This window comes from Glycine max, chromosome 15 (genome assembly GCF_000004515.6).
Source record: "Glycine max cultivar Williams 82 chromosome 15, Glycine_max_v4.0, whole genome shotgun sequence".
In the NCBI taxonomy this organism is placed as follows: domain Eukaryota; kingdom Viridiplantae; phylum Streptophyta; class Magnoliopsida; order Fabales; family Fabaceae; genus Glycine; species Glycine max.
In genome coordinates, this window is record NC_038251.2 from 40,234,224 (window position 1) to 40,253,814 (window position 19,591).

A 19,591-nucleotide genomic window follows, 5' to 3' on the forward strand; every position below is an offset into this window, starting at 1 on the left:
TATTCAAATAGTATGGACAGCACTTGTTGAAGAGCTTCCTTGGCTTTCCTTGCTCTAGCCCTTGTCATAGGTCCTCCAAGTCCTTCAAGTGGATCCTTGCCCTTGCTCTTGGTCATGTCCTCATCACTTGTGCAAGGCCCGAGGAGCCACCTCAGATTCTCTTACCTTCGAGTCACTCATCCCAGCCATTAATTTGGCCTATATTAAGAAGAATTGTTGGAAACTAGATGACCCTTCGGTCACTTTTCCAGGGACCCAAAAATCCAGGGCTACAAGATCTGAGGCCCCATCCCCTTCAGTTGTCCCTACTCCCCCTACTTTTGTTCTCCCTTCAACTCCAGCAGCCCTAGTTCTTCCAGGTCCCTCCACTCAAAGCTTAGAGCCTTTCTTGTCTATGCTGCAGAGCCTGAACCAGGGCCAACTCCTGATTATGCAGAGCTTGCAAGATGTGGTCTTGCAACGACCAGTTATGAGCATGGAGGAGTTTCTGCAGAAGGTTGCCTAGCCAGGAGTCCAGCCTTCTTCTTTGGGAGGGGGTGAGGCCTCTGCAGCCCAGGAGCCTCAGCCGGACCAAGAGGATTGATGAGAATCCTGAAATTGGCCAAATACAGGCTAAAGGCCCAAGTGGAGAAGGGCGAAGGCCCAAGTGGAGAAGGATAAAGCCCCCGAGTGGAGAAGGATGAAGGCCCAGAGGCAGAGACACTATCAAGACTATTAATTGTTGCTGAAGGCCCAGATTAATTTGAAGGCCCAAGTTAAATAAGTTTTAAGTTATAATTTATTTTTATTGTAATTTTGGCCCAAACTGTTTAGAAGGCCCATGCCTATTTTTATCTTTTTGTTCAGATACACTATAAGTATTGGGTTTTATTTTCAATAAAAAAACTTTTGGCATTTTGATAAAATTTGGAGAGAGTTTCTCTCCGGGTTCCTTGTTGAACCAATTATCAGACTTATCAAGGTAATCCTTGTGGCGTCTACCCAGACTTATCTTCCTTCACCGGAAGTGGCGTCTACCCTGACTTATCTTCCTTCATCGGAAGTGGCGTCATCCAAAACTCTACAGCCTGTATCAAGTGATCCGCTCCTACTCAGGTTCATGTCATCTGGTATCAGAGCTTTGGCTCTTGATACAGGTTCTATCCTATCCTATTATTTTTCTTTGTAATTTGTCCAGGTTCGTGTTTTGTCCTTGTTCTGTTATTTGCGTTTTTGTTTACATCTTGTTTCGTTCTTGTTTGCGTCTTGTGTTCTGTTATTTGCGTTCTTGTTTACTTACATCTTGTTTCATTCTTGTTCTTGTTCTTGTCACGTTCTTGTTCTTGTTTCTTGTGTCTTTCACACTTTGTGTAAAAAAAAAAGATGCAAAAATTTTGAAAAAAAAAGTGTGTGTTTGATCTTTGAACACGAAATTGAGGCATTTAGAGGTGTTTTTTTTGGAAAGAAAATCGTGGAACAAATCCCTTTATCTAGATTCTCCTCTGAATTCTGAGCGTTTTGATATATAGTGGTCCCCAAAGAGACAACCGTAGCAAAAGTTATGAGCATTGAAGTTTACTTGTCATATCTGTTATCTTATCTGTTATCCTATCTGTTATCTTATTTGTTATCATATTTGTTATCCAAATTAAATCTAATTTGTTATCCAAATCTGATCTATTATCCAAATCAAATCAAATCAAATCTTTTTATCCAAATCAGATTTGTTATCCAAATCAAATCAAATCTAATCTGTTATCCAAATCAAATCCAATCTGCTATCCAAATCAAGTCCAAGTTGTTATCCCAAATCAAATCTATTACTCTGATAATTATATTGTCTTTCATTTTATTTTACCTTGTGTGTCTAATTCGGTCCATCTAGGAACTTAAGAGGGAACACGAGTGGTAAAAGGCAAGAGGGAATACATTACACAGAAGCCTATATTGAGAGCATCAAACACAAGTGAACTACCATCAAAGAGAGAAACACGTGAGTAGAGTGTGGTGAGGTCCTAATTTTTTTTTTAATTTACTGCAAAATTCTTTGTTCCTTAATCATGGCAAGAGCTGGTGACAATGGTGGTGTATATCATCAACTGGACGGATCTCAGCGCTTATTTCTGGACGCGTGGACTACACAAATGCAACGTTTGTTGAACCGTAACAAAGAAGAGCCCTACAGACGAATAGCCAAATCTTCCTCGTTTACTCTTAAACCTCTATCCCCTAGAGAAGTGTGTGATGACCAAATCAGAATGAGAGAAAAGAGAGAACAAGAGAAAGAAAATAGTGAGGCACCACAAAGGAATATGAAAAAGAAGAGTGATACACCCGAGGAAAAGAGTGATACACATAAGAGAAAGAGTGATACACATGAGAGAAAATTTAATTATTTTGCAAAGGCGAGTGAAGTGAGGAAAGTGTTACCTGCTTATGAACCACTCAATCTACAGTATTGCAAAGACAGTAAAATTTCTACTGATAATTCTAATGAGTTTACTATTTCTATTTCTCCTAGTGTTCAACCCTTATTGCAGGAATTTAAAAATGTCTTTCCTATGGAGATTCCTCATGGACTGCCACCTTCAAGAGACATAGAACATCAAGTTGATCTCCTTCCAGAAGCTTCATTGCCTAACAGGCCAACTTCCAACAGCAAGCCCCAAGAGACTCAGCATAAGGATGCACAGACCAAAGTTGCGTATGTAAAAAAATTGTATGACCAAGTGAAGGTGCAAATTGCAAAGAAGAATGAAAGTTATGCCAAGCAAGCCCACAAGAAAAGGAAGGAAGTGGTACTTGAACCCGGTGATGATCTTGGACATTTGAGGGCAAATGTTTTCCAAGAAGGAGGGAATGATGAGAATCCTGAAATTGGCCAAATACAGGCTAAAGGCCCAAGTGGAGAAGGGCGAAGGCTCAAGTGGAGAAGGGTAAAGCCCCCGAGTGGAGAAGGATGAAGGCCCAAGTAGAGAAGGATGAAGGCCCAGAGGCAGAGACACTATCAAGACTATTAATTGTTGCTGAAGGCCCAGATTAATTTGAAGGCCCAAGTTAAATAAGTTTTGAGTTATAATTTATTTTTATTGTAATTTTGGCCCAAACTGTTTAAAAGGCCCATGCCTATTTTTATCTTTTTGTTCAGATACACTATAAGTATTGGGTTTTATTTTCAATAAAAAAAACTTTTGGCATTTTGATAAAATTTGGTGAGAGTTTCTCTCCGGGTTCCTTGTTGAACCAATTATCAGACTTATCAAGGTAATCCTTGTGGCGTCTACCCTGACTTATCTTCCTTCACTGGAAGTGGCGTCATCCAAAACCTCCGTAGCCTGTATCAAATGATCCGCTCCTACTCAGGTTCGCATCAAGGATGACATTCTAGAGGCCTCAGAGGCCATTCCATCATATCCTTTCATTGTTGAGACTAGTCCAACCATTCCACAGGAGGATGCTACAACAATTACCCACAGGTGACTCCGTAGCCTCCACCAGAGTCTACCACTTAAGTGCTGGACCTGTCATCTCCTTAGCTTGAGCCATCTGCACCAGTGCCAAACCTTCCTCTTTCTTAGGATTCACCATCAGGAACTACTGCACTGGACCTGAATGAGCATGCCATGGACTCTGCACAGGATCATTGACAAGATCAAGATTTTTATTTCCCTGCTTTTTGAACAGTTTTATTATTATCATGTCTTTAGTACATTTTATAATTTAGATTTATGTTTATGTTTCAGTCTTTAGATTTATGTTTATGTTTCAGATTTTAAATTTCAGTTTATTGTTTTTATTTTGGTTGATAGCCTGTACAAAGCTTGATTGAACAGTGCATTTATATTATCGAGTGGTTGATACTTGATTTTGGAATTCAGTGTTTGTGATTGGTTTGAATTGATCAATTGTATGATGTGAGTGAATTGGAATGCATAGATCATATGCCTTGAATGAGCATGCAATCATTAGAAAAGAAAGAACATGGAATTAGGATCGTGATTGAAAATGTTAGTCGGTTTGTCAGGTTGATTGTGAAGGAATGCATTAGCCGCAACCCGGTGAGAGTGTGATCTTTAATTGTGAGAGAACGACTAACATTGAGTAATGATTTTTGCATGAATCTCTGAGTGTGGAATGAATGCATGAAATTGAAGATGATGAAGGCCATGTTTTGATTGAAGATAGCCACTTAGTTAAAAAGCTTACCTTGTGCATGATTGATTTATCCCTTGCACCCATTTTGAGCTGAAAGTATGATTGTTTGATTGAACCTTGAGCTTGTACAGTTTATCTCCTTCTACCTTGTCTTACCTTGTCTTAGGTTGTAGGAGAGCATCATTCATAAAAGGAAATTTTGGTTCAAAGCAAATTTGCCCAAATTTGGGGGAATTATGGGGTGAAAGCTTGTAATGGTAAGAAAAGAGTGACATACACAGTCATCTAACAAGCAGCAAGTAATTTGAAAAAAAAAACTGTAAGTATAAAATAAAAGTGTGTGTGCTGCTATTTAAGAAAAGAAAAGCTAAGTGCGGAAAGGCAAGTAATAGAGCTGGAATAAAAAGAAAAAAGTTGATCTATGGATGAATGCTCTCTTAGAACCTAAGCTTTTGCATCCTAGAAAAACCATGAATTGATTGCAGCCCAACCTCCTTACAAGCCTAGAAAAGTCCTTCGAATTCAGTTGTGTGTTTATAACTGTATGCAATGAGATGAATTGCAAAGATTGAGACTTGTGTTAGTTGTTGATTGTCGGATAAGCCTAAACACTTGTGTTTGAGTGAAACAGTAGCTGTGAGGCTTTGGTTAATGATCCTTCCTTGATATTTGTTGCTCTTACTAGCTTATTTCAGTTGTGTTCCTTAATAATCATGTTTACATCTTTGAAAAGCTGCATGTCTTGTGAGAAGCTGTGATTGAAGCATTGTATGCCATTCATTTCATGTGATTGAATTCTTTGGAGCAAACACCTTATGAATAACCACTATGATTTTGTCACTTGAGGACAAGTGAGTTGTTCTTTCTTTGCTTGAGGACAAGCAAAAATTTGGGGGAGTTTGTTAGTGGTCTTATACAACTAACTTTTGTATAGAAAACTTTTACAAAATGTATATATTTTCCCCAATTTATGGTTCTTTTTGTAGGATTGTAAATAAATTTTTCTTTATTTTTATCTGTGCTCAGTATAAGCCTTGTGTATGGAATTAATGTCAATTTCTCTTCAATTTCAGGAAAAAAGGATTTATTTTGAAGAAGTGCGAAAGTTGATGTCTCGCTAAGCGAGCTCAATGCGCTTAGCGAGTGTCATCCTCTAAGCGAGGCATCAACGCGCTTAGTGGATAGGAGGAATCTGGAAGGGAATCTGTCACGCAAACACGTGCTCAGTGCGTCATCAGCTCGCTCAGCGAGTCGTTTGTCACCTTCCAGGCTTAGCACGAGTTTGGCGCTGAGTGAAAATTCACTTACTCGCGCTAAGCGTGACGTCAAGGTCAATTAGCCCTTTTTAAGCCTGGAATAGCAGAAAAGAGAGAGCGCTGAATAGCTGTAAGAGCTTGAAGAGTGAAATACACAAAGGCAAAGAACAGAGGAAAAAAAAGCCAAGTTTTGATCTTTTAGGAAGATTTGTGAGTTTTTGTGTGATTGTGAGATTCCTAGAGGTGGAGGAGACATCCCCACTCCTTTGTAAGCAAGCAATTTCTCTTAATTCCTCTTCTTCATTGTAAAAGGAGCTTCCTTGCTATGGAAGGCTAAATCCTCAGTTGGGGATTCTTGCTGAGTAATTGATGTAAACTTTTTCCCTATCAAATTAAGGTTGTTTTATGTGTTCATTTTTTCTATCAGTACTTTATTATTGCATGCTTGTGGCTTGAACACCCATATGTGTGTACTGTTAGGGGCTTTAGCATTGAAAGATGTATTGTCTCCTTAGAACTTGTTAGAGCAGAATTATGTTACCGTAAGTCTGGACACGGAGTGCGGTAATTTAGTTTTTATTATGCTGTGATCATAAAGCTATTCGATTAAGCTAAACTCACGAGGTTTAATTAGAATTAGGCTAAACTCACGAGACATCGGTGTTTAGTACTTGAGCCTTCAGCATAGAACACAGAAACATCTTTAATTAGAGAAACATCCTTAATTGCATCAATTTGCTCAGTAAGAGGACCCAACGTCTTTAGATATCTATTTTCACCCTTACTTGCTCACGTTTATTGCTTTGTAATTAGAATAGAACATACTTTTACTTTCATTCACAATCATGATTTCTGTTTGCAAATGTCAGCTTACTGAACAAACCTTTACCAAATGAACAAGTTCCTTGAGTTTGATACTCAATTCACACCTTTTAATTATTTACTTGACGACCCGATGCACTTGCTGGTAGATTTCGCATCCACACAAACAAGTAGTATCCCAGAGTGCAAACAACAGCCTAGTACCTTTTAAATTTTTGGTTGTTAGTTATTCACCTATGTTTCTTAAGTCATAGTTGAATATGCCTAGTTTCCTCATAATCCTAGGAATTAAAATAAATAGGCGCAGACCGGGAAGGTAGTCAAATTTTTGCAAAGGATTCTTCAAAAAAAGAAAAACAAAAAGAATATTTAAATTTTGACTAAAAAAGCCAAGACACTTTTGGTAAGAAGTGACTGCCAGTTTTTCTTCGAAAAAAGGTTTCACAGATCAGAACACAAAAGGGTTTTGAAAAAAAAAGAAAAAATATGTGTACACCTGAAGGGTGAATGCTGTGAAAAATTTTCCGAATGCCTAAATGGGCTCGTTTGTGTGCATAAATTGATAAAAGAGCATCTTTTGGAAACACTGGGTTGATTTTAAATAGGAAAATTGAATCCTAAGCCTTAGTGTTACATGACCATAAACTTGAAGCTTGAGTGTCCATATGGGTGCATGCATGATCAGTTTTGCATAAGTTTCTAAATCATCGTTGTTATAGGCGTGTCATGGAAATAATGTGGGGCATTCCCTTTTATCCCTGAACCGCTGGCCAAAGCAAGTACCCTGACATACGTCATGTCCTGCCTTCTATAAAGCCTCTTTGAGCCAAAACCTCAATCCTTCGGCCCTAAGTCTCCACCCAGGCTAGGAATTTTTACCCTTATCCTCGAAAAAAAAGAAGAACAAGAGGATCTAAAAAAATGAAAGGAAGAAAAAGCTTCATTTACTGTTAAGTTATGAATGTGCCTTAAAAGGAAAACAAAAAGAGAAAATCCCTGATCAAAGATTGAAGGAAAGCAAAAGAAAAAGAAAATGAAAAATTTCTGATCAAAGATCGGAAGAAAGCAAAAGAAAAATATACAGAAAGGTCGTTGGACCAGACAATGTCTGAATGATGTACGGAATTGTCACAAAAAAAAGAAAAAGAAAAGAAACCATGAATTGAAACACATAAAGCTCCCCCTTCTTGGTTATCAACCAAATCTTTGTGCCCGCACCTCTTTCACGTCGCGCTAAACAAAAAAAAGGAAAAAGAAAAGGCCGAAACTCCCAAAGCCAAATTTCCCACCACAATCCAGCTCCCTAAATGTCCTATTGATCCATGATTATGCATGTTATCTCTGATTTGATAGGAAATGATTTGCAAAGTCAAGTCATGACATATCTAAGGTTCGGAATTAGGATGAAACACTTGCCTGTGTGAGATTTATACACTTTGAGTGGTTTCCCTCTATTTTCAGTTGGACCCAGTGTTTCTTGTAAATGATCATTTAGAAACGAAATGCTAATATCCCAAATCTCATTTGTGGTTATGAGAAAATTTTATCAGCATGCTTTCCTTCCCCAATAGACACATTGTTTTTCTTCAAAAACATATGTTGTTCTGATCAGCTGAAAGTTTGTTTCTTTGCTAAAGCATGTTCGTATTTTGGTAAAGGAACACCAAGACTACTTTAGTCTCCCTTTGTCATCCAGAGACGACAAGTCTGATGACATGCATAGACCAATATGGTCATCTTCTCCCTTTGTCAAAGACTCGATGTCTATTGACCGAGACTACTTTAGTCTCCCTTCATCATCCAGAGACGGCAAGTCCGATGACATGCAGAGACAATATGGTCATCTGCTCCCTTTGTCAAAGACTCAATGTCTATCGATCGAGACTACTTTAGTCTCCCTTCGTCATCCAGAGACGGCAAGTCTGATAACACACAGAGACCAATATCGTCATTTGCTTCCTTTGTCGAAGACTCAATGTCTATCGACAGAGACTACTTTATTCTCCCTTCATCATCCAAAGACGAGAAGTCCGATGACACGCAGAGACCAATATGGTCATCTGCTCCCTTTGTCGAAGACTCAATATCTATCGACTAAGACTACTTTAGTCTCCCTTCGTCATCCAGAGGAAAGCGAGTCCGTTGACACGCAGAGACCAATATGGTCATCTATACCCTTTCATCGAAGATTCAACATCTATCGACAGAGATTACTTTAGTCTCACCTCGTCATCCAGAGACAATCAAGTCCGATGGCACGTGGAGACAAATCACGGTCATCCGCACCCTTTCCGCTATCCAGAGACGATCAAGTCCAATGGCACGCGAAGACAAATCATGGTCATCCGTACCCTTTCTGCTATCAAGAGATGATCAAGTATGATGGCATGCAGAGACCATTATAGTCATCTGCACCTTTGTCGAAGACCCAACATCTATCGACCGAGACTACTTTAGTCTCTCCTTTTCGTCAACCAGAGGCAAGCGGGCCCGTTGACATGCAGAGACCATTATAGTCATTTGCACCTTAGTCGAAAAGCCCATTGAAAGCCCGTTGACACGCAGAGACCAATGTGGTCATCTGCCCTTCTCGTTGAAGACTCAACGTCTATCGGCCGAGACTACTTTAGTCTCCTTTTTTTTGCTATCCAGAGACAATCGAATCCGATGGCATGCGAAGACCGTGATGGTCACTCGCTTTCGTTGCTATGAGAGTATCAAAGTCCCCTTATCATACAGAGACAAGCATGTCCGATGGTATGCGGGGACGATGATGGTCATCCATTTTTAATTGTTTGTTGAGATTGTTGCAGTTACCTATGCTATCCGAAGACTATCAAGTCTGATGGCATCCAGAGACAAACATAGTTGTCTGCTTCCCTTATCGAGAGATTGATGTTTGTCGACCAAAGCTATTGAAGTCTCCCCTGCTATCCCGAGACAAGCGAGTCCGATAACATGCGGAGACCGTCACGGTTATGCATTTCTGTAGATGCAAATGCCTTTGGTATTTTGATGATGATCATGATGATATGATGCAATTGATGCAAATGGGCTTTTCAAGACAATGCTTCAAGATTACAAGTCACAACATTTAGATGATTACTAGTACATTAGGAAGGAAATTCCTAATTGATATAGCAAAAGGTTTGGCCAAGTAATGCATGTTAAAAAGTGTTTTTCAAGAGATTTACTCTCTGGTAATCGATTACCAGAGGATGTAATCGATTACCAGTGACCAAAAATGCTTTACAACAGCTACTAAATATTTGAATTCAAATTTTATACTATGTAATCGATTACACCATATTGGTAATCGATTACCAGCAGTTAATAAACGTTTTAATTCAAATATTAAAGCCTGTAATCGATTACACAATTATTGTAATCGATTACCAGAGGAGATTTTCAGAAAATAACTTTCAAGAGTCACATCTATTCAAATTATTTATGAATGGCCATCAAAGGTCTATTTATACGTGACTTGGAAACACGAATTAAGAGAGAGTTTTTTGATTGCCCAAAAAGTTTTATCCTCTCAAAAGATTAAGAGAGTTTTTCTAAATTGAAATGTCTTATCCTCTCAAAGAATTCCTTGGTCAAACACTTGCATATTCAAATAAGGAATTGTGATTGATCTTCATTGTACAATCTGTCTCTTTCAAGAGAGATTTCTTCTTCTTTTCTTTTTACTTCTGGAAAAGGGTTAAGAGACTGAGGGTCACTTGTTGTAAAGGATTCCTGAACACAAGGGAAGGGTTGTCCCTGTGTGATTCAGACTTTGTAAAAGGATTTTACAAAGAGAGTGGAAAATCTCAAGTGGGTTGCTTGAGGACTGGACGTAGGCACAGGAAGTGACCGAACCAGTATAAATCAAGTTTGCATTTCTCTCTTCCCTTAAACTTCTTTTATTTATTGCTATTTATCTTTTGCCTTTAAAGAAGTTTATTCTGAATTATCTTTTGAGTAATTCATGTTAAGGGAGCATTGTTAATCTAAAGAGAGAGAGCGAAATTTTAAATTGGGGAATAGTTCTTGTTATCTTAATTCAACCCCCCCCCCCCCTTCTTAAGATAACTCAGGCCATTTGTCTAACAAGTGATATCAGAGCAGGATTCTTGTATAAAGTTTAAAAACTTCAAGAATAGAAATGGCCTCATCCAACTTTCCATTTCTTGAGGGAAATTCTATTAATAGGACTCTTATGTTCAATGGCGAGGGTTATTACTATTGGAAAACCCGAATGCAGATCCTTATTGAAGCCATAGATTTAAATATATGGGAAGCCATTGAAGTTGGTCCTTTTATTCCTACAAAGGTAGTGGGAAATGCAACTAAAGAAAAACCAAGAGAAGAATGGAATGATGATGAAAGAAGAAAGGTTCAATACAATTTAAAGGCCAAAAATATAATCACTTCTGCATTAGGCATGGATGAATTTTTTAGAGTCTCAAATTGTAAAAATGCAAAAGAAATGTGGGATACATTGCAAGTAACCTATGAAGGCACAACTGATGTCAAGAGATCTAGAATAAACATTCTCACACATGAATATGAACTGTTCAAAATGCTTAAATATGAGACCATAGAAGATATGCAGAAGAGATTTACTCGTATAGTTAATCATCTTGCATCATTGGGAAAAATATTTCCTAATGAAGATCTTATTAACAAAGTGTTGAGATGTTTAAGTAGGCAATGGCAACCAAAAGTAACAGCAATTGCAGAATCAAGAGATCTCACTAATATGTCTCTTGCCACTCTCTTTGGAAAACTTCAAGAACATGAAATGGAACTTATGAGACTCCATCAACATGAAGAGAATGATATAAAGAGAAAATGAATAGCACTCAGAGTCTCATCATCTTTTATTCAAGAAGAAAGTGACAAAGAGGACTTGACTGAAACAGAAGAAGATGATGATGATTTCAGACTCTTTGTGAAAAGGTTCAATAAATTTCTGAAGAACAAAAGAAATAAAAGGGAATCAAACATCAATACAAAGAAGAAAGAAGAAGACTCCTCCTTAGCCCCAACATGGTATGATAGTAATCAACCTGGGCACGTGAGATTCGATTATCTTCTTTGAAAGAAAAATTGAAAAATCCGACAAGAGGAATCTCAAAGAAAAGAAAGAAAAGAAAGCATAGATCACTTGGGAAGAAAATAAAAAAAATTCTTCAAGTGATTCAGAAAAATAAAATCATAAATCTGGGTATCATGATGAAAGACTGAGAAAACGGAGAAGAGCAAAGGCGATACATTGATAGCAATTTCTCCAAACACATGGCATGCATCAAAGTTTATTCATATTTCTCCCCAAGACAAATGGATATGTGATTTATGGAGACAACAAACAAAGGCCACTTGATCAACAAGCCCAACAAGTAATATCAAATGATACCAACAGGTCACTTGTCATTGGTTGATTACTTTGATAATTTTTGTCTATGATTGTTAACTTTTGATTGATTTTTTGATGCTTTTTTACTCCTTAAGTATTTGATTGTCATTAATGTTTTTGATTGATAGTTATGTTGATTATTGTTTTTGATTATGTTTTGATGATTGCTTTTGTTAGATTGTGTTTAATTGTAAGTATTTGATTATATTTGATTGGTGTGTGTTAATTGTTTGATTAATACTTGTTTGAATGAATTAAATACATATTAGTGATGGTGATTGACAAGTGTTAGATGTATTTAGCATAAACATAGGTTACTTTAGAGGAACTAGCCTAGTTTATGCTCTGGTAATCGATTACCATTTACTGTATTCGATTACACAAGAACAAGCAGCCTGTAATCGATTACAACATCCTGTAATCGATTACCAGAAGGCTCATTACTCCTGTAATCGATTACCAAGCCTTGTAATCGATTACAATTCGTCCTCATCTATAAATATTCACGAAATCAGAACTGCTGCGCAGCCAAAGCCTCCTCCACGTTTCCTCCATACCTAAAACTTCAAATCTTCGAATCTCACTCAATTCTTCACCAAATCACGTCCCGTAAAGCCCAATCTTCCTCTTTTTCACTCCTCTTTCACTTCCACCGATCAAAATCCACAAAAACTTCATCAAATGGAAGAGCCATCGAAGAAGAGAAAGGGATCATCCTCCACCGCTGCTGTTGCTGCCCATCGCCGCCACGGCCCATCTGGAGCACCCACAACACCTATTCATCCTTCTTTGTCATCTCCAAGATCATCAACATTGTTTTCATCCGATGATCAGCGTCTACGGTACCTTTCTCAGTTTTCTTCTAGAATCATCTTAGACCCTAAGTACCTAGACGTAGAATTCTTTAATGATGAAACGTTTGATTGCTATTAAGTGTTTCAAAATTCTGGCCTTGTTGATTTCATGTCATTAAAATTGCCACATTATCCTGAACTTGTAAAGGTCTTCTACTGCAATTTAAAAATTCAGGATGGCATTATTACCTCTGAGGTGCATGGTATTTCTATGGTCATTGATCAGTCACTATTCTTTTCTTTGACTCATTTACCCAGTCAAGGTGCACCTTTTGAGGGCACCATTGTTGATGACTGGAAATTCGATTATTCGAGTCATGATGCTCGTCGCATGGTCTGCAATGATCAAGCTGAAATGACCTGTAGATTGCTGGCCGGGTCATTAACATTTGATAATCGCATCATGCATTATATCATTGTTAGAATTTTTCTTCCTCGGTCTTCAAATTTAGCACAAGCCTCTGAGGAGGATTTGATTCTTATGTGGGCTTTTCTTACCGGTCGTCAGATCGACTGGGCCCATTTGGTTCGGTACCGAATGCATAAGGCATTACGGGCCAATGCACCTCTTCCTTATCCACATTTGATTACTCTGTTTTTGCGTCATTTTCAAATTCCGGTTGATGATGAACCCTTTGTTCAAGTCAAGCGTTCCTTTGCAATTGGTGCTGGTGCAGTGACCTCCTTTGGGTACCGTAAAGATCGGAATGGTCAATGGCTGAAGAAGGATGCACTCCCTCCTCAAGATGAACGTACTCCTTCACCTCCTCCTCAACGCGAAGATTCCGCACTCATGAATGAAGTCCTTACCGAATTACGAGGTCTTCGTTCTTATGATGGTGAACGTTTCGACTCATTGGATACGTGCTTTGCCGGCATGGATATTCGCCTCACACAAGTTGAAGAAGATGTCTCCTTCATCCGTACTTGCTTTGACCCACCACCACTGCCTCCATCATCCTCTTAGATTAATTGTTATTATTATTATGACTGAGTCTTATTAGTAATTAAGTATTCTTAGTACTTTGTTTTATCACCGTGTATTTGGCTTTTTGTTGCTCTAGTTATCGTACTCTTGCACTATTATTATATTTCAGGACTTTGCTTTGGTTGGTTGTAACAATGTGTGGATTTATTTTGGTTTCATGTTTGGCTATGTTTGGATTTTGTTTGTATTGCTTAGTTCTTTTTTAACAATTGATGCAAATGGGCTTTTCAAGACAATGCTTCAAGATTACAAGTCACAACATTTAGATGATCACTAGTACATTAGGAAGGAAATTCCTAATTGATATAGCAAAAGGTTTGGCCAAGTAATGCATGTTAAAAAGTGTTTTTCAAGAGATTTACTCTCTAGTAATCGATTACCAGAGGATGTAATCGATTACCAGTGGCCAAAAATGCTTTACAACAGCTACTAAATATTTGAATTCAAATTTTATACTATGTAATCGATTACACCATATTGGTAATCGATTACCAGCAGTTAATAAACGTTTTAATTCAAATATTAAAGCCTGTAATCGATTACACAATTATTGTAATCGATTACCAGAGGAGATTTTCAGAAAATAACTTTCAAGAGTCACATCTATTCAAATGGTTTATGAATGGCCATCAAAGGTCTATTTATATGTGACTTGGAAACACGAATTAAGAGATAGTTTTTTTATTGCCCAAAAAGTTTTATCCTCTCAAAAGATTAAGAGAGTTTTTCTAAATTGAAATGTCTTATCCTCTCAAAGAATTCCTTGGTCAAACACTTGCATATTCAAATAAGGAATTGTGATTGATCTTCATTGTACAATCTGTCTCTTTCAAGAGAGATTTCTTCTTCTTTTCTTTTTACTTCTGGAAAAGGGTTAAGAGACTGAGGGTCTCTTGTTGTAAAGGATTCCTGAACACAAGGGAAGGGTTGTCCCTGTGTGATTCAGACTTTGTAAAAGGATTTTACAAAGAGAGTGGAAAATCTCAAGTGGGTTGCTTGAGGACTGGACGTAGGCACAGGAAGTGACCGAACCAGTATAAATCAAGTTTGCATTTCTCTCTTCCCTTAAACTTCTTTTATTTATTGCTATTTATCTTTTGCCTTTAAAGAAGTTTATTCTGAATTATCTTTTGAGTAATTCATGTTAAGGGTGCATTGTTAATCTAAAAAGAGAGAGCGAAATTTTAAATTGGGGAATAGTTCTTGTTATCTTAATTCAACCCCCCCCCCCCTTCGTAAGATAACTGAGGCCATTTGTCTAACAATTTCTTTTATCACTTTCAAGGCACCAAGGCTTTTGTTGGTGCACCTGATGTCTTTTATGCTCTTTCTTTTGACAGGTTTCACTAATTGAGCTAATGGTTGGTCGGGTGGAAATGCGGTTCGAACGAAATTAGTATCTTATCTTTACTTCCCTTTTATCTCCAATAAAAGATAAGTAAAAAAGGGCAACAGTCATACCCTACTTTTGTGTGGGGACGTTTGTTTACAACCATTTAAATTCTTGTCAGCTGAGTTGAGATGCTTAACACTCTTCGCCACATAATTTGTAAAGTTTTGTGACATTTCAAAAGGAAATGAGCAAAATATGAAAAATGCGGGTGAACTGATCAAACTGGGGGGTGTCCTTCAGCATTGGGCCTATCAGGGCCCATTAGAAAGCTTCACCAATAAGCAACCAGCTCGCCTGGGCGAGCTCGGCGGCAAGCACCTCCTCTATTTTTGTTATAAATAGGGGAGGGAGGTTGAGTATGAAGGGTTCAACACCTTGGGTATTCAGAATTCACTTAAAATTAGTGAGAGAAGAAAGAAGGAGAAAATCCAAGCCATGGTGGTTTCGTGACGTTTCTGTGATCAATTCCATGAACGTTCTTCACCGTTCTTCGTTCGTTCTTTGTCGTTCGTCAATCTTCAACCGGTTAGTTTTCGATTTCAAAGCTTTGAATTCATTCTATGCACCCTTAGGGGTCCATTCTATCTTTGCATGTTTTCATCTTCATCTCGTCTAATTTTGGTATTATTTTTCTTCGTTTTAAGCAAATTTTGACCGATCGTTTAAGTCATAACCTCACTTAATCAATGTTAAAATGAATTCCGATCGATTGTTTGCATTGTAATCTCATTTAATCGCATTTAAAATAAAATTCAACCGATCCTTTATGCTGTAACCTCGTAAATCATTAAAAAGGTGAGTTTCAACCGGAAATTTACTTTGAAAGTTCTCTTTAAATGAGTTGAAATATAACCAAGTGAAATTAAGGCTAAAATCAACTCACAAATAAAACTTTTGCCTGCAAAAAAAAAAGTCATTTGAAACCGTTCAAGGTCCAACGTCTTAACGGTTCTCCCCTCTATTCATAAATCAAGAGATCATTCAAAAGGGTCCAGCGCCTTAATGATTCTCTCTTTTCAAACATCAAAAGATTGTTTAAAGGTCCAACACCTTAAACGACTTTTGTTCTTAACTAAAATCAATCTTTCAAAAAACATAAAAACACCTTAACCAACGTTCAGTTCTTAAAGAACTACGTAAGTCTGATTTCTTCATCGCAATTGAGGAACACGTAGGAGCGAGCGAAACACCCTTGTCGACCACAAAAAAGTAAAAAAACATAAAAAGGCAAGAAAAACATAAAAAAGCATAAAAAGGAAAAATACATAAAAAAGCATAAGGATAAAAGGGAAAATAAGTAATATTGAAGTCATGATTCACACACTTGATTAGAGGCTACCGTCCCTTGTGACAGGCGCGTGGGGTGCTAATACCTTCCCCGTCCTGAACCCTCATTTTCAAAATATGCAGACCTTCGACCTTTCCCATTTTGGTTTTTCCGACGTTTTTCTCAAATAAACGTTGGTGGTGACTCCACGCATTTTCCTTCAATGGAAGATGCACCCTTGGCCCATACGAGAGGCCTTTTCGTGCCCCCTCGCCGGAGGGCAGGTTGCGACATCATGGACAAATCTTTCATATTTAAAAAAAAATATTATTAAATGTACAATATATCTAGATGCTCAAAATTGAACAAGGAAGCCCCTAAAAACTTCAGACGACCATAACTTTTGACTCGTATGTCCGATTGAGGCTTATAATATATCAAGATGCCCCCAAATTTAAAACAAAAGCAACGGGACAATTGAAACACCTATAACTTTTGACTCAGATGTCCGATTGATGCCCATAATATATCAAGACGCTCAAAATTGAACAAGGAAGCTCCAGGAAAATTCGAGCATGCATAACTTTTGACTCAAATTTCCGATTGAGGCTCACAATATATCAAAATACTCGATATTGAATAGGGAAGCTCTAGGAAACATAACATTTGACTCGAATGTCCGATTAAGGCCCATAATATATCAAGACGCTCAAAATTTAAAACGGAACCTCTGGGCAATTCAAATGGCCATAACTTTTGAATTGGATGTCCGATTAAGGCACATAATATAACGAAACGCTTGATATTGAACAAGGAAGCTCCAGGAAAATTCTAACAACCATAACTTTTGACTTGATTGTCCGATTGAGGCCCGTTGTATATCGAGACGCTTGAAATAAAACAAGGAACGCCCAAGCAAATTCAAACGGTAATTATTTTTTTACTTAGATGTCCAAATGATACCTATAATATATAGAAATGCTCAAAATTGGAACGCTTGATATTGAACAAGGAAGCTACAAGAAAATTCAAATGACCATAACTTTTGACTAGATTGTCCGACTGAAGCCCATAGTATATCGAGTGTTGGACAAGTGGCCTCAGATATCTTAAGAAGAGGGGGTTGAATTAAGATATTACACACTATTTCCCCAATTAAAATTCTATTTCACTTTCTATTCAAGTTACAAATTCCCTTAATAATGAACTTCTTAAATATTGATTCAAATAGAACAATTTGAATATAAATATGAAACAATAATAAATAAAGGAGTTTAAGGGAAGAGAAAGTGCAAACTCAGATTTATACTGGTTCGGTCACACCCTTGTGCCTACGTCCAGTCCCCAAGCAACCCGCTTGAGAGTTCCACTATCTTGTAAAATCCTTTTACAAGTTCTAAACACATAAGGACAATCATTCCTTTGTGTTTAGTTTTCTTATACAACAAGAGACCCTCGGTCTCTTAATCCCTTAGAGAATTAGAAAGAGAAGAATAATGAATCTCTCTTGAAAGAGATAGATTTTACAATCTGAGCACTCAAATAATTCCTTAATGAATTGCAATTGAATTGGCCAAGGAATTCTTAAGAGGATAAAACGATTTTGCTTTTTGAGAGAATAAACACTTGTTGTTCTGAAAATCTCTGAGCAAATTCGTGTTCTAAGTTACATATATATAGACCATTGGTGGTCATGTAAAAACCTTTTGAGAAGTTGTGACTCTTAGAAATATTTTTCTGAAAATCTTGTCTGGTAATCGATTACAGGATTTGTGTAATCGATTACAGCTTTCAAAATTTGAATTAAAACGTTCATTAACTGCTGGTAATCGATTACCAATATTGTGTAATCGATTACACAGTCTAAAATTTGAATTCAAATATTTTGTAGCTGTTGTAAAGCATTTTTGGCCACTGGTAATCGATTACATCCTCTGGTAATCGATTACCAGAGAGTAAATCTCTCGAAAAACACTTTTTAACTTAAATTACTTGGCCAAACCTTTTGCTAAATCAATTAGGAATTCCCTTCCTAAAATACTAGTGATCATCTTGATGCTGTGGCGTGTATTCTTGAATCTTTGTCTTGAATTTAAACTTGAAAAGCCCATTTGCATCATTTACATCAAATCATCATGATCATCATCAAAACACCAAAGGCATTTGCTTCTACAATCTCCCTCTTTTTGATGATGACAATATAAGTCCTGAAATCAAGATTCAAGCAAGCAATGTATATATATAAAATTTGCGTTTACTCCCCCTATGTTTTGGAATTGATGATCACTTGATTTCTAACTTTTATCACTTGATTTCTAAGCTTTTTCTAAGCTTTTCTACACCCCATTTTTCTCCCCCTTTGGCAACATCAAAAAGCCAAAGTACATGGGCATCAATATCAAAGTATAAAACATAACCAATCAAACTCACAAATAAGACACAATCAAACCAGAATCCAAACAATTTAAAACCAAAACTACACAGTATCAAAGCACAAAATCTGAAATCCAAATACTACAAGATAAATAAAGTACTGAACATAATGATCTAAGTAGCATAGCCAAAATACACAGATTAAAAGAGACATATAATTAGAAACTAAAATCTAAGAAGGTGGAGGTGGTGGTGGAAGATCGAAACTCTGACGAATGTAACCTACATCCTCTTCAAGCTGTGTGAGGCGAATATCCATGACGGCAAAACGTGTATCCAATGAGTCGAAACGTTCACCAACATAAGAACGAAGACCTCGTAATTCCGTAAGGACTTCATTCATGAGTGTTGAATCTTCTCGCTGAGAAGGAGGTGAAGGAGTACGCTCATCTTGAGGAGGGAGTGCGTCCTTCTTCAGCCATTGAACATTCCGATCCTTACGGTAACCAAAGGAAGTCACTGCACCAGCACCAATTGCAAAGGAACGCTTGACTTGAACAAATGGTTCATCATCAAACGGAATTTGAAAATGACGCAGAAACAAAGTTATCAATTGTGGGTAAGGTAGAGGTGCATTGGCCCGTAATGCCTTAAGCATTCGGTACCGAACCAAATGAGCCCAGTCAATCTGACAACCGGTGAGAAAAGCCCACATCAGAATCAAATCCTCCTCAGAGGCTTGTGCTAAATTTGAAGACCGGGGAAGCAAAATTCTAACAATTATATAGTGTGATGTGAACCTGAGTAGGAGTGGATCGTTTGATACAGGCTACGAAGGTTTGGATGACGCCACTTCCAGTGAAGGAAGATAAGTCAGGGTAGACGCCACTTCCAGTGAAGGAAGATAAGTCTGGGTAGACGCCACTTCCAGTGAAGGAAGATAAGTCTGGGTAGACGCCACTTCCAGTGAAGGAAGATAAGTCAGGGTAGACGCCACAAGGATTACCTTGATAAGTCTGATAATTGGTTCAACAAGGAACCCAGAGAGAAACTCTCACCCAATTTTATGAAAATGCCAAAAGTTTTCTTTTATTGAAAAT